Here is a 12,500-nt window from a genome sequence, read left to right as displayed (position 1 = left end):
CTATCTAAATAGACTGGAAGAACAAAAAGTGATTGCATGGAGACCTGATCAGAAATAGAGGGTTATAACTGACATTTATCTGCAATTAAATTGCTTTAAACTGACGGTTGCCAAATTGGGTTGTGAGTGAAGCGTAGCTCTGGCTTGTCACTCACTTCCACTACACATAAATGCGCGCAAGGATTTAGTTCTTCAAACATTTCTGCTTTCTGTAGCTATGCAGGGTTTGTGGATGTGGAACGTGGGAATATTACAGTTTGGAAGGTGAGGATTCTGATAGACTCGATGCAAATTGTCCGAACTATAGCTATGGCGTGCCCCTTTAATAGCTCATAATGATTAGCCAAATATGGAAAGGCAAAACTAGATTCAAGTAGCTGAAAATTGAAACACGAATGGCGGCTTGATTGAAACTTTACGAAATGGAAATCCTGTGTTTTCCAACACATGAATGTACAAATCAGTGTTTTGGGTCTACAGAACACGACAAATCCCGTCCAAGTCCACTTCAACACAACTTCACAAGCCCATGTCTTCAGAACTTCGCAATTCCATGTGTATACGAGACCACGAAAGTCACACATTGGCTGGATTCATGTCCTGACGACATATCTGTGGTAAGTTTAAAGGCTGTCTCCATGGTAAAAAAAAATACTGAAATAACCATTTGTTTCTCTTTCTTCTTTCAATTTAATGACTTATGCGCTAGACTTACTTACTTACTTACTGCCTTTCACGCCTGTTGGCGTGTAGGGCAGCGACAAAGGACCTCCACTTTTGTCTGTCTCTTGCAAGCCTTTCCAGGGTCGCCCAGGAGTGGTTGAGGTCCTTTGATTCCCCCTCCACTGTACGTCTCCAAGTCTGCTTGGGTCTTCCCCGCTTCCTCTTTCCTTCTGGGGTCCATCGAAGTGCCACCTTGGGAATGGAGTCGTTTTCCATTCGTAGTACATGGCCAATCCATCTCCATCTTCTCTGGGTTATGAGTGTCTCCATTTCTTCCATGTTGCATCGTTGGAGAAGGTCGTTGTTAGAGATCTTTCTGGGCCAGAATATTCTCTATGCGCTAGAGTTCGTATTCAATATGTTCCAGTGAAGATAATGACTCACTTTTCTAACCCGTATTCTCAAAAGCTCGGGAGAAAACGAAAGAAAATAATGTCCCTCTCTGGAAGTGACGTGTGGCTGGTGGCTTGATTCGGCCTTCCGCCATTTTGACAGAGATGGGAGAGTGAACCACAGCTTCGCGTAACAATCTGAACACGCATGCCGCATCAAATTGTCAATAGACAACCACTGATGTTGATAAAGTAAGAGATCTGTCTTACATAATTGAGTTTCGGCGCTGTTTGGTTGCAAAGAAATGTGCGCAGTCTATATCACAAGTAGGTTTGGAAAGTGCATTTTCCGATGATATCGACGCAGCTAAGTATCAGGATCAGGAATATTGCGTCGCGGAACCTTTCAGATTATGACGCAATGTTGGCAAGAGAGCGCCTCGCCTAGCCCTACTTAAAACGATTTAAAACCTATCATTTTGGAATTTGTTCTCTTCCATAAAAAGTCTGAAGTCCATTGCTACTAAATTAAATAGCCTCTGGACTTATTTGAAAAATACACCCTTTCCTAATAGTTTTCTTAGTGCTGGCAATCAATAGTACTAGTAATGAGAGGGATGCACGACTCGTACCCTTTGATGACAGTGAGGGGCGACATTTGTATTGTTGTAGGCTATAATACAAATGTCGCCCCTCACTGTCATTAGGGCTAAATGTCACTTTTGTTAACTCCTTCATGATACGAACCCACCTTACTGTCACGGGACGCAGGGGTGGCCACATTTTTGTCAATTCAGCTTTCCCCGGGTATGTAACATGTCATTTTTAACTTACCCGCACAAAAATCAGGTTACCCACAATCTGAATGCAAAAACTCGTCCCCACCCCTACACACAGTCATGGAGTTGCGCTCACGCACACTCCACTGTCGAAATCTAACCAAGGAAATTCGTCCTTCCATTCTGGCAAAAACCTTCTGACACGTTTTGATCTGTCGCAGTGTCGATTCTAGACCGCGCATTCCCGCAAATATGAAAGAAATCCCGCAAAAATAAAATTTGGATGCGCGCCTTTTCACGCAAAGAAATACCAATTCCCGCATTTTCAAACATCTTGTGCATGCGCGATATAATAAATATAATTTCGTCAAACAGCCTAGCGTTGCAGAGCGTAAGCGCTTGCAATCTTTTTGAGACAAGTGAGGCCCTGACAAGGATGTTTACATTTACCTATGTTTTCAAAAGTTACATTTTCCCTAAACATCCTTATCAGGGCCTCACTTGTCTCAAAAAGATTCACTTTTTCTCCCACAAGTCTTTGCTTCCCTTTGTGGTCACTTCCTGTTTTACATTCAAAATGGCCACCACGATAAGTGAAAGCGTGGATTTTTTCAAGAATGGAGACCCATGTGCAAATCAGCTTGACGACAAGTTGCCAAGTGAGGCAAAACATCCAAATAAATGGTCTTGGAAGTGGATGAAGGAGTTAGATTCTCAAAAAAGATAATGGAGTTTATGATTAAGAAGTTTCTGTTGTGCATGCAACGATGAAATTACATACACCTGACTTCACTCTTCAGGCAAGAAAGCCATCAGGAACCATACGTTGGTTCTCTCTCTCTCTCTCTCTCTCTCTCTCTCTCTCTCTCTCTCTCTCTCTCTCTCTCTCTCTCTCTCTCTCTCTCTTTGAAGTCTCTCTCTCTCTCTCTTTGAAGTCTCTCTCTCTCTCTTTGAAGTCTCTCTCTCTCTCTCTCTCTCTCTCTCTCTCTCTCTCTCTCTCTCTTTGAAGTCGTGGGGGCAATGACGGCCTCCGGGATGCCACAGATTCCATCCTCCCCCAGCCTAGAGACTGGGACTTTTTGTTCTTATTTACGATAGAGTGACATAAATCAATAATTAGCAAAGATTCTATAATTTTAAACTAATCTTTGTTTCAGTTGGTCATGGTGATTTGGGCAATGACAACACCGGCATCGTGGGTGATTTGGGCAGCGATGACCCCTCCGTCAAGGATTGCGACGTGACGAGCACACATGCAGAACCGCTTGGTATGTTTATACCGCCACCATCATAAGTGACGGTTTCTGAGACTTCCACTACTCGTGCAGAACTTCTGATTGGAGAAACTCGAGGTCAAAGCTTGTTCCCAAATGTTCTTATTATTATTTCACATTGCTCAACATCCAGTTAGCAACACAGGCTAGATGTTAAGCAACGTGAAATAATAATAACACATTTTGGGACAAACTTTGACCTGTAGTTTCTCCAATCAGAAGCTTCTGCACGAGTAATGGAAGTCGCAGAAACCGCCACAATATTATTTAAATTTTATTTATATATAGATGCTACATGTCGGGTTCATCTACGGGGCTAGTGACAGACCGCCAATGATGTTTTTTGTTGTTTTTTAGTTGGCAGCATGGGGATATCTTGAGAAGGCTCTCCGTAGTCGGCTAGACGTTAAGCAATGCTAATAATAATAATAATAGCACTTGAGCAAAGAGCTAAAACATTTCGAGGTACGGTAGAGTGTTTGACATAAATAATAATAATAATACGAATATTTATAACGCGCACATATCTCCCCAACAGGCGACTCAAGGCGCACATACACTCATTCACACACACGGAGACTTAAAGTCACCAACACACACACACACCAGCAACCATTAAAATATGTACAGTTATTCAAGGTGGGATGGACAATGATAATGGACAACAGGAGGGGGGGAACATGTACACAGGGAGATAGTGATCAAGGGGGAGGTCGAAGAGAAGGTAGAGCAGTATAGGTATTTGGGGGTGATTATAGACAATAAGTTGACATGGAAACCAAACTCTGATGCCCTTGTGAAGAAACTCCACTCTCGCCTGTACTTTTTGAGAAAACTCAGGTCTTTTAACATCTGCAGACAAGAAATCCTTCAGATGTTTTACACTTCAACGTGCAATAGTGTGTTGTACTTTGGCTCCGTGTGTTGGGGTTGCAACATCAACAAGCAAGACAGGGATAGATTAGATAAATTCATCAGGAAAGCAAGTGGGGTGGTTGGGAGGAAGCAGGACAATTTCACATCAACACATGAACGACGACTGACTGACAAGGTACAGAAGATTTTGGCTGACGACTCGCACCCACTCAGACCGGAATTTGACAGTAGACGGACAGACAGGAGCAACAAATTCAGACAACCAACCGCAAGATCCACACGCTACAGAAATTCGTTCATTCCATCTGCAATTCACATCTTCAATTCTCAGGTGGGGCGGTAGATGCTGGTGTTGTCGCTCTGATGCACGGGGTCAGTGTTCTGTATTGTTTCAGTATTGTTGATTTTGTTTTGCATGATTATATACTCTTATTCTACTCTCTTAGACAATATGTGATAACCGGCAAGGTGCTGACTTTCTTTTGTGCATTGTTGATGGTGAATGCATGTTAATTTATTTTTAATATACTTTCTTATGTGATAACCAATGTGCTATATTTTCTCAGGACAATGAACAAATGTTTATTTTGAATGTTTTATGTATGTTATTATTACGGACACAAACGCTCAGCAATGTAATTTCTCTTTTAGAGATTAATAAAGTTATTGTATTGTATTGTATTGTATTGGGGTGGGCAGTGTAGAATGCATGGATTATGTGGAAAAAAGGAATGTCTTGAGTGCAGATTTGAATGATTCGAGGGACTGTTGTTGACGGAGGGGGAGAGGTAGTGTGTTCCATTGGCTAGGTGCTTGGAAAGAAAATGAGCGTTGACCTGCTGTTTTGAGTTTGGTGTGGGGGATGTTGAGCTTGAGGGAGCCGGCAGATGATCTGAGTGCTCGTGAAGGGACATAGAGAGAGAGAGAGTCGGAGAGATAGGCAGGGGCGAGACCATGGAGGCTTTTGTATGTGATACGAGCAGGAACGGGCAACCAGTGGAGCTGATTTAGGAGGGGGGTGATATGATCTCCCTTTTTCTTTCGTAAGGCAAGACGGGCAGAGCTATTTTGAATGCGTTGGAGACGAGAGATAGAAGAAGAGGGAAGACCCGCCAAGAGAGAGTTACAATAGTCAAGACGTGAGAGAATGGTGGACGTGACCAGTTTGGCGGTAGCATCTGTGGTGAGGTACTTGCGGATAGTGGCGATGCGGCGGAGTTGGAAGTAGCAGGTGCGAGAGACAGAAGAGATGTGTTGTTTCATGGAAAGGGTGTTGTCTAGAGTGACTCCGAGGTTTTTGACAGCAGAAGACAGAGGGACAGAAGAGTCAGAGAGTTGATGAGAGTCGGAAGTGGCTTTGGAGAGTTTGGATGTAGTGCCTATTAGGATAGCTTCAGTTTTGTTGCTATTGAGCTGAAGTTTGATTTCTGTCATCCAATTCTGCACGTCAGTGATAGTGTCAGAGATAGAGGAAAGAAGAGATTCAGACTGGTCAGGGGAAGAGCTGTTGTGAAGTTGAGAGTCGTCGGCAAAAGAGTGGTGGAGAACGTTGTGTCGGTCAAGGATGTGGTCAAGAGGTTGAGTGTAGAGAGTAATTAGTACAGGCCCAAGGACTGAGCCCTGAGGGACTCCGCACTCAAGCCTGATGGGGTCAGAGTTCAGTTTGTCAATCGAAACAGTCTGGTAGCGGTCGGTGAAATAAGAAGAGAACCAAGAAAGAGCTGTGCTATGGATACCAAAGGTGTGCTGAAGGCGTTGAAGGAGGATGTTGTGGTCGACTGTGTCAAAGGCCGCTGATAGATCAAGTAGAGCGACGGCAGAGATTTCAGCTTGGTCAGTGGCAAGGAGGAGATCAGTAGTGATTTTGAGAAGGGCAGTTTCGGTGGAGTGGTGAGGACGATAGGCAGATTGAAGCGGAGAGAGAAGATTGTTGCAAAGAAGGTGAGAGTTGAGTTGTTTTAGGACGACTCTTTCAAGGAGTTTGGAGATGAAGGAAAGGTTTGAGACAGGGCGGTAGTTGCTGAGAGTGTTTGGGTCGAGCGATGGTTTCTTCAGTAGATGTTTGACAATAGCAGTCTTAAAGGAGTTGGGGACAGTGCCTGTTTGCAGAGAAGTGTTGATGATTTTGAGAATAGAAGGGAGGAGTTCAGGAAGACAGTCAGAGTAGAGTTGTGTGGGAAGAGGGTCAAGGTCACAGGTTTTCAAGGTCATTTCTTTGAGGACTTTCTCCAGGTCAGTGAGAGTGAGAGGCTGAAAGTGTGTGAAGGGAGTGCCTGTAAATGCAGGAGGAGTTTCAGAGTTTTGGTGTGGGATTTTGTCTAGTTTGTCACGGATGGTTTGGATCTTGTTATGGAAGTAATCAGAGAAAGCTTGCGACAGTTTGGAGGGGTCGATGTTGTTGGGCAAGGGAGAAGCAGAAGAGCAGCCAAGAAGGTCATTCACTGTGGAGAAGAGTGTTTTGGCAGAGGTTGTTTCACAGATTTTGGTGCTGTAGTGCGATTGTTTGGCGTCTGCGATGAGTGTCTGAGCATGTTCCATTTGCTTGTTGTAAATCTGTCTGTCAACTACCAGCTTTGAGGTTCGCAACTTCCTCTCTGCTCGGCGACGCAACTGTTTTGTATACTTAACTTCAGCTGTGATCGAGGGTGCAGAAGGCCAATCTACGATGAGTTTGGTTTTTGCGGGTGCATGTTCGTCAAGAAGTGTGCTGAGAGTGGAGTCGTAATGACGTACAGGGTCTGAGGATACCGGAGGATCAAGCAGTCGGCGGGCTGCTTCTGCGCGAAATGTGTCAGTGTTAACTTCTTTGAGGTTACGGCGGACTACGCGCTTTTCTGTTTGGATGGTTTGGCCATCTTAAGAGAGAACAAAACTGCAGAATGATCGGATCTGAGGTAGTCATTCAGCAGGATGTCGTACACCAGGTCAGTGGACTCGTGGGTGACAATCCAGTCAATGATGTGTGTTTTGCGTGTGGGAGCGTCTACATGCTGTTTGAGGTCGTGACAGTCAAGAAGGTCCATCGTCTGTCTTGTGTCGGTGTTATAAATCAACAATAAGCAAAGATTCTATAATTTTAAACTAATCTTTGTTTCAGTGGGTCATGGTGATTTGGGCAATGACAACACCGGCATCGTGGGTGATTTGGGCAATGACGACACTGGCATCGTGGGTGATTTGGGCAATGAAGACACTGGCATCGTGGGTGATTTGGGCAATGACGACACTGGCATCGTGGGTGATTTGGGCAATGACGACACCGGCATCGTGGGTGATTTGGGCAATTCGTAGCTGATTTGGGCAATGTCGACACCGGCATCGTGGCTGATTTGGGCAATGACGACACCGGCATCGTGGGTGATTTGGGCAATGACAACACCGGCATCGTGGGTGATTTGGGGAGCGATGACTCCTCCGTCAAGGATTGCGACTACACATGTCGCACACATGCAGAACCGCTTGGTATGTTTATACCGCCACCATCATATGTGACGGTTTCTGCGACTTCCATTACTCGTGCAGAATCTTCTGATTGGAGAAATTCGAGTTCAAAGTTTGTTTAAAAAAAAATGTCATTTTACATTGCTCAACGTCAAGTTAGCAACATTTTGGTACATACTTTGACCTCTAGTTTCTCCAATCAGACGCTTCTGCGCGAGTAATGGAAGTCGCAGAAACCGCCACAATATTATTTCAATTTTATTTATATATAGATGCTACATGTCGGGTTCTAGTGGACATACTCTTATAATATCTAAATACTTTTGCTACTACTAATAACATGCATTGTTTATTACCTAATTAAAGGCTCCCGCAGTGGGGCACTGCGGTTAAGAAATTAAAGGCCCCTCCTGTTTTTGGAACCGCAGGAGCTTTCTAGTTTGCTGTTAGGTAGATTTTTGGTTCCTCTTTCCTGTCATGCTCTCTTTTTCTTCATGAATTCTTTTCTTTTTTTCTGCCTTCTTGCTCATTCACCTGTATTTTTTCCAAAAATCTCTTCTCTTGCCGCTTGTCTCGCGATTCATGTATAGTTTAATCTGTTAGTGTTCTGATGTAAGTCCAGCAGTAGATAGGTTAAGCCTATTTTAACATACTGGAAACTGGTAATCTTCCAGTAGGTATTAATTTAGTTTTACTAAAGCCTGCTGGGACACAAGTAATAGGTTAGTGCATTTGTAAACAGGAATCGCTTGACAAGTGGCCCCCTTCATCCCCCCTTCCTCGTCCTGATATGGCTCTGCGTAGTCGGCTGGACGTTAAGCAAAAAATAAACAAACAAAAAAAAATAATTAAAGGCAGAGGTCGACAAAGCTCATGAAGACAAGCGTAAATTCAAGCTGGTCTCATGCTGAAATACAAACTTTAATAAATGGTTTTGGGCATCTCCTTCAAAAAGGCATGTATCCGTCAGGGAAGATAATTCAAGCCGCAATTAACCAAAATACTTGTCTCAACAATAGAACATGTATGAATGTGCGAGCAAAGCTTCAGCACTAAATGAAGACACGGTTTTAAGATGGACTAGCTGAAGTTGTGGGCAAAGACAGCATGTTGTTGCTTTTTGGCGAAAGCTTACTGAAGAAATATGGACCAGCTAGAAAAAATGACATAGCACAGAGATTGAGACAACTTGCTGGTCTGTTGGTGCAATATGTAGAGCAAACCTATTCATTACATCTTACCATATAACAGTGGCACAGGCACGGTTGGCCTAGTGGTAAGGCGTCCGCCCCGTGATCGGGAGGTCGTGGGTTCGAACCCCGGCCAGGTCATACCTAAGACTTTAAAATTGGCAATCTAGTGGCTGCTCCGCCTGGCGTCAGGCATTATGGGGTTAGTGCTAGGACTGGTTGGTCCGGTGTCAGAAGAATGTGACTGGGTGAGACATGAAGCCTGTGCTGCGACTTCTGTCTTGTGTGCTGCGACTTCTGTCTTGTGTGTGGCGCACGTTATATGTCAACCAGCACCGCCCTGATATGGCCCTTCGTGGTCGGCTGGGTGTTAAGCAAAAAAAAACCACAATATAACAGGGGCTCATTTTGAAATTGAGGTTGTCAAGAGGAATGTAATCGGACATTTTTCAAACTAATCGCACCATCGATGCAAACTGCATGCACTCGCACAAATAAATGAAATCTACACACAGCAACACCGACAGCTTTAAATGATTTTAATGTCATTAAAACGGTTTAAACCCAAATAAAATTGAATGAAATCTCACAGATAAATTTACAATGACTATCTGTCTTGCTTGAAGAAAAGAAAAAAACGAAAAGGGAGTGGAACACGGCAACACACATTCTGAGTCACTCCAGGAGCTTCAACAGAAACACAGGTGACGATCGCGGAATGTTGATGTTGAGAACGTCTGACGCATGCAGTATGCGTGCGGTAGCTATTTTCCGCGAAACCCTGCGGAACCCGGGGGTACCCCGCGAAACCCCGCTTCGGCTTCCGTAATAAGAAAACATTTTGTACCGGTGTCTTAGAGTTTAATAGCTGACAAGGAAATTGAGTAACAAAATAGCGATAAGTCCGACCCCGAAATGAGACCCTGATGTAATACTATTATTTGCTGGGCTATACAAGTTATGTAGGTATGCATGCATGACCCTTGGTCTTGCTGTATGACTGGGATTGCAGATATGTTCTTCAAAAGATTATGCCGTGTCTGAAGCATCAATATAAACGCTTATAGCTCACAGCTGAAAAGAACACTTCCTTACTAGTACGAAACCAAATGACAAACTATCAATTTGAATACAACACAGCTTCATAAGAACTGCTCAAACAAGGACCAATAAAAGAGAAAACTGAAGACCGTGGCCTAAATCTTACAAGTTTGAAGTTAAAACAAGTTTTGCAAACAATACATGTGAAAGAATGTTGTTATGCCTGAATATTAAAAAAATTAGTTAGTGTTCCCAGAAACTTGAAATTTGGCATTGTTGTTTATATGTCGACCTAGTACCCAAATATATATAGACATTCTGGAAAACGTTATTTGTTTAGGAATATGGGAACGTGGATATGGGGACCTTATTAATATTATGTTTTCACATATATATTTAAATCCTAAACAAATAACGTTTTCCAGAATGTATATATATTTGGGTACTAGGTCGACATATAAACCACAGTGCGAAATTTCAACTTTCTGGATGTTCTATGTACCATTGTTAAATATCTAGTTATAAGTTCTTTTTTAGTTATACTTTTAAAACGACAAGACATGAACATGTATGTCCTTTTTTTTTATTTTTTTTTTTATTGTTGTTATGTTTGTTTGTTTGTGTGTGTGTTGATCGATTTAATTTTTTTTTAAAGTTAGTGTTCCCAGAAACTTGTATTATATATAATAAAAGTTTCTGGGAACACTAACTAATTTTTTTAATATTCAGGCATAACAACATTCTGTCACATGTATTGCTTGCAAAACTTGTTTTAACTTCAAACTTGTAAGATTAAGGCCACGGTCTTCAGTTTTCTCTTTTATTGGTCCTTGTTTGAGCAGTTCTTATGAAGCTAACTCTGACACCAGCCGGTTATTTGGGAACTCGTTTTCAACTGCTTGCAGAAAGTTGAAATTTGTCATTGTGGTTTATATGTCGACTTAGTACCAAATATAAAAAGACATTCTGGAAAATGTTATTTGTAGGATTTAAATATATATATATATGAAAACATAATAAGGTCCCCATATCCACGTTCCCAAAAAGCTTGTCTGAATATAATAATATATATAATAAATGTTTCTGGGAACACTAACTTTTTTTTTAATATTCAGGCATAACAACATTCTTTCACATGTTTTGTTTGCAAAACTTGTTTTAACTTCAAACCTGTAAGATTAAGGCCACGGTCTTCAGTTTTCTCTTTTATTGGTCCTTGTTTGAGCAGTTCTTATGAAGCTGTTTTGTATTCAAATTGATAGTTTGTCATTTGGTTTCGTACTAGTAAGGAAGTGTTCTTTTCAGCTGTGAGCTATAAGCGTTTATATTGATGCTTCAGACACGGCATAATCTTTTGAAGAACATATCTGCAATTCCCAGTCATACAGCAAGACAAAAATTGGCTCTTTGCAGTCTGCTGGGCTATACGCGATATGTTATGTATGTATGCATGGCCCTGGGTCTTGCTGTACGACCCTGGGTCTTGCTGTACGACCCTGGGTCTTGCTGTACGACCCTGGGTCTTGCTGTACGGCCCTGGGTCTTGCTGTATGACCCTGGGTCTTGCTGTACGGCCCTGGGTCTTGCTGTACGACCCTGGGTCTTGCTGTACGGCCCTGGGTCTTGCTGTACGGCCCTGGGTCTTGCTGTACGACCCTGGGTCTTGCTGTACGACCCTGGATCTTGCTGTACGACCCTGGGTCTTGCTGTATGACCATGGGTTTTCATGTCACGTACGACATACAAATCACGATGTTCAAAGTTTTGACGAATTGAGTGTGACTACGATTCGTAAAACTTGAAATAGGAAGGTGTTATTGCTGTGTTTGATTGGTCGATCTTTGTTTAAATGACAAAACAATTGATAATGCCAAGATTTTTAATGTGTAATAGTTCCTTTTCAGCTTGTGATTTATAACTCATTGTGACAAGTTAAAGTTTGTGTAAGCCCTTAATAGACTCTTTGCAGTCCGCTGGGCTATACGCATTATGTATGTATGCATGACTCTGGGGATTGCTGTATGACCCTGGATCTTGCTGTATGACCCTCAATCTTGCTGTATGACCCTCGGTCTTGCTGTATGACCCTCGGTCTTGATCAACAATGATCTGCATTTTTTACTCAATATTTTCCATGAAGTACGGGATCCTTGTATTTCTATCTACTCTGCTTTAATCTTGCTAAGACAATTATGTTGAGACGTCATAAATCAGTACTGGTATATTCTCGGAATTGCGGTCTGGTACCCTGTGATATCGGTTTGAAAACTAGGGAGGAGGCGATGTGAAGTGCCTTTAGTCGCTGCTTGTCACAGTGGGGAGATTGCTATCGAGAAATGATTGCATGCAGAAAACGTGGTGATTATGATCCCACGTGACATTTTTACCGCCTTTCACATTGTGTAAAAATAGCTTAAACGACAAAACAATTAATAATGCCAAGATTTTTAATGGTACATAGTTCCTTTTCAACTTGTGATTTATAACTTGTTGTGACAAGTTAAAGTTGTGTGGGCCCTTAATAGGCTCTTTGCGGTCTGCTGTAGGACCCTGTGTCTTGCTGTATGACCCTGTGTCTTGCTGTAGGACCCTGTGTCTTTCTGTAGGACCCTGTGTCTTGCTGTATGACCCTGTGTCTTGCTGTATGACCCTGTGTCTTGCTGTATGACACTGTTGGGTCTTGCTGTATGACCCTGTGTTTTGCTGTAGGACCCTGTGTCTTGCTGTAGGACCCTGTGTCTTGCTGTAGGACCCTGTGTCTTGCTGTAGGACCCTGTGTCTTGCTGTAGGACCCTGGGTCTTGCTGTAGGACCCTGGGTCTTGCTGTATGACCCTGGTCTTGCT

The 12,500-nt window shown here is 42.7% G+C and overlaps 1 long non-coding RNA gene across 1 annotated transcript in view; it reads left to right on the top strand.

Moving 5' to 3' along the window:
* LOC138951178 (uncharacterized) overlaps positions 1–8,938 on the top strand; it is an 11,758-nt gene extending 2,820 nt beyond the window's left edge. Inside the window, exons 2-4 of the long non-coding RNA XR_011451035.1 lie at positions 481–617; positions 2,992–3,102; positions 7,082–8,938. This is a non-coding gene — a long non-coding RNA (uncharacterized lncRNA). The remainder of the gene's footprint in view (positions 1–480; positions 618–2,991; positions 3,103–7,081) is intronic.
* The last annotated feature ends 3,562 nt before the right edge of the window (positions 8,939–12,500 follow it).

Source organism: Littorina saxatilis, linkage group LG16, assembly GCF_037325665.1.
Source record: "Littorina saxatilis isolate snail1 linkage group LG16, US_GU_Lsax_2.0, whole genome shotgun sequence".
NCBI classification, from domain to species: Eukaryota; Metazoa; Mollusca; class Gastropoda; order Littorinimorpha; family Littorinidae; genus Littorina; species Littorina saxatilis.
The sequence above is the reverse complement of the archived record's forward strand: the minus strand, read 5'-3'. Positions and strand labels throughout refer to the sequence as shown.